Genomic DNA, 3,639 nt, shown 5'->3' with positions numbered 1-3,639 from the left:
CTTAGGCTCTTTCCATGTTTTAGCTATTGTGGAGAGTGCTGCTATGAACATTGGGGTACATGTGCTCCTATGCCTCAGCATTTCTGTATCCCTTGGGTAAATTCCTAGCAGTGCTATTGCTGGTAATGTTTATATATTCTTGAGTGAGAGAGACAGAGCGCAAGCAAAGGAGGGACAGAGAAAAAGGGAGACACAGAATCTGAAGCAGGCTCCAGGCTCTGAGCTGTCAGCACAGAGCCTGCCGCAGGGCTCAAACTCACAAACTATGACATCATGACCTGAGCCAAAGTCGGATGTTTAACCAACTGATTGAGCTACCCAGGTGCCCTGCCATGATTATTTTCTACTCAGTATTATACTCCTGCAATTCACCCACATTGTTACAAGCAATTAAAATCATTTATTTTACATTTGTATAATATTCCAGTGTATTTACTTTGTTATTGGTGAATATGTGAGGTGTTCTCTATTTTTTGCCATTAAAAACAGTGCTGCTATGAATATTTTGAACATGTGTGGTACTGCAATACTGCAAATATACAGGAGTTTCTTCAGGAGTAGCATGTTTTCCTAGGAGTAGGCCTGTTTTCAACTTGACTAGGTAAAGCCAAACTGGTTTTGAAAATAGTTCTAATGTGGGGCACCTGGGTGGCTCAGTCAGTTGAGTGTCTGACTTTGCCTCAGGGCATGATCTCACAGTACATGGGTTCGAGCCTCGCGTCGGGCTCTGTGCTGACAGCTCAGAGCCTGGAGCCTGTTTTGGATTCTGTGTCCCCCTCTCTCTCTGCCCCATCCCTGTTCATGCTCTGTCTCTCTCTGTCTCAAAAATAAATAAAACGTTAAAAAAAATTCTTTTTAAAGAAAGAAAATAGTTTTAATGATATACACCCTGCCAGCAATATGTTGGTCTTTTGGTTGGATATATTCATCCACACTTAATTTTATCAATAACAAATATTGTCATCTTTGCCAGTACTGTCAGTGTATAATGGTATCTTGTGATTTTAATTTGCATTTCTCTGGTTACTGATGAAGATGTTATTTTGCATTATAGAGTATCAAAAAGAAATTTGGTGTATAGTAAGGGCAACAGATATCAGGAGATGATTACCACTGAAAAGATACTTTGTTATTCACAGTACCCAGGAGAAAAGGGTCCATCATGCCTCTCCCGGCCACAGGGAAAAGCACCAGGTTGATCAGAAGGCAGCTATAGAAAGAGCAGCTAGGCAGGAGCCTTTGCTGTGGTTTCCGCAGGAAGCGACAGGGCAGGGCAGAAGGGTTTCGGATCCGGCTAGTTTGCATCATTTCAGCAGGCTCTGGGTTACAGGCACTGGCTCTAGTCTGTTACCTGGCGCAGGAGATTAGGGCATATGGATAGTGACCCCAAGGAGATGGTTGGGGTGTTGGGCTCTGGATTGGTGGGTTTGTGTTTGAAAAGCACACCAGTTGTTTACCCTACCTGTAGGAATTGGTAGACCTTGGGAGGGATAGTCCCTCCAGCAGCACCCAGGCTCCAGATGTCAGAATGCAGAAAATAAAACACACAGCTCATGTAGCCAGCGATACTAACTTTTATATGCTTTGCTTTTTTGTGTGGAAATTTTGTCAAGTCTTTTGCCCATGTAGGTCCCATTTGCCCACTGGTAGTTTCTCTCAGCTGTTTTTGCTTGGTTTAGTTTGATTTGGCATTGGTTTTTTTTGTTTTGTTTTGTTTTTCTTATTTCTGAGAGTTCTTTGTGGGTCTGGATCGGGTCTTTTATTACTGTGCATATGTTTTGCAAATATCTTGTGCTCTGTAATTTGTCTTTCATGTGCTTATTGTTACGTTTTTTTGCTGAACAAGGAGATTTTAAAGGAGTTGAAGTTACTGATCTTTCCTTCATGCTTGTTTTCACTTTGTGTCTCCTTTAAGAAATCCTTTTGTGCCCTGAGGTAATGAAGGTAATTCCCCATATTCTTTTTTAAATCCTTTCAGGATTTCTTTTTCACACATAGGTCTTTAATCTACCAGAAATTTCTTTGGTGCAATGGGGTGAGGTTGGGGTCCATTCTGTTTTGTCCCAGCATTAATCGTTCTTTCTCCACAGCTCTGCATAAATCACGTGGCCTCTCTGCACGAGTCTATCTCTGGGCTCTCTGCTTTCCACTGGTCTCCTCCAGTCTATCCCTCCTTTCTTAACTTTGATATCTTTTAATAAATCTTAATCTTTGACAAATCAAGACCTCTGACCCTGTTCTCCTTAGCAATTCTTGATCTTTACGACTTCACTTACATTTTAGACTCAGTTTTCCAACTCCTTGAAACAAAAACTGAAAACCTGTTTGGTGGTTTTTTGTTTTGTTTTGTTTTTGGCAGTTGCACTGAATCTATGTACGTTAATGTGGAGAGGAATAGATATTTTTATAATATTCAGTTTTCCAGTCCACAAACATATTGAATGTCTCTCAATAAACTTTTATACTTTTCCCTTTAGAGATCTTTTTTCTTTTTCTAACAAGTTTAATCTTTAACATTACTTTTTAACACTTTTTTTCTCATTTTAACAGTTTTTTTTATTTTTTAACAATTTTTATTTAAAATCATATCTAAGATTACTTTATTCCTTCATTCTCTCATTAGTTTCTTCCTTATATTTGCTACTTGGCAAGACTTGGCTTTATGTTCAAGGTCTTTGTCTGGGTTTCATCTAGGGATACCCACCTTGCCAGGGTGAACACCCACACGGGCGGGCGTGCCGTCCGCCTTCTCCCTCTGTACTTTACGTAGATGACGTATTTTTTCCTGTATACCTGGACTACTTTGCCAATTCGCTGACCCTTGTAGTGTCCTCCTACAACCTGTACTTCATCATCTTTTTGGTTGGCATAGATTGGACGTCGTACTTCTCTCCCAGCTCTGTGGAAAGAGGGGAAGACATAAGCTTCCTGCGAATGTGGAAAGACGCCTTTTGTGACTCTTGCTGTGTTCAGAAGTCACCCAAGAATTGAGAATTGAACATCATTTTGGCCACTGGCACTTCAGCGATGGCCATTCAAGACTTTTTTATTNAAAGTCAGACGCTTAACCGACTAAGCCACCCAGGCGCCCCCATTCAAGACTTTTTTAAAACAAACATATAAAGCTGTCAGTTTTCTCTTAGTACCTCTTGAGCGGTATGCATGATCCTTTCATTCTTCCTTTAGCTGTGACTAATCCGCTTTAAACCGATCCATTGCAGTTTATATTTTTTTCCTACCAGTTGTGTGGTTCACTTTCCTATCTGCTGTTTAATCATTTCTTAGTGTCTTTTGCTCTCTAGTCGTATTAATCCTTTCCATCGTTTTAAATTGTGATTCTGATCATTCTAATATCTGCATTCTTCCTGCATTTATTTTTGTTGTCTCTCGCTCATTGAGTCTTATTTTCCGGAGTATTTCGTAGATTTTTTATGTGTTCCTCCAGAGAATCTTTTCATTTACTTCTGCCTGGGGCATAACCAACTTGGGACCATATTGAATTTTTAGCTTGAGGTTTTCCAGGCCACCCAGGTTGTGTGATTTTAAACTGTAAACCTGCCTGAGGACTGGAATGTGGTTAGGGTTCTTGGAGAGGATTTGTTCCAACGTTTGAGATAGATTCTTTTTTTTTTTTTTTTT

The 3,639-nt window shown here is 40.1% G+C and overlaps 1 protein-coding gene and 1 pseudogene across 1 annotated transcript in view; one reads left to right on the top strand and one right to left on the bottom strand.

Moving 5' to 3' along the window:
- SRGAP1 (SLIT-ROBO Rho GTPase activating protein 1) overlaps positions 1 to 3,639 on the top strand; it is a 281,502-nt gene that overhangs the window by 260,794 nt on the left and 17,069 nt on the right. The gene's annotated exons all lie outside the window — the stretch shown is intronic.
- LOC144240844 (large ribosomal subunit protein uL24 pseudogene) lies at positions 2,601 to 2,983 on the bottom strand (annotated as a pseudogene).

This window comes from Crocuta crocuta, unplaced genomic scaffold, assembly GCF_008692635.1.
Source record: "Crocuta crocuta isolate KB4526 unplaced genomic scaffold, BGI_CrCroc_1.0 scaffold97, whole genome shotgun sequence".
Lineage (NCBI taxonomy): Eukaryota > Metazoa > Chordata > Mammalia > Carnivora > Hyaenidae > Crocuta > Crocuta crocuta.
This window is presented reverse-complemented; position numbering and strand designations above follow the sequence as displayed.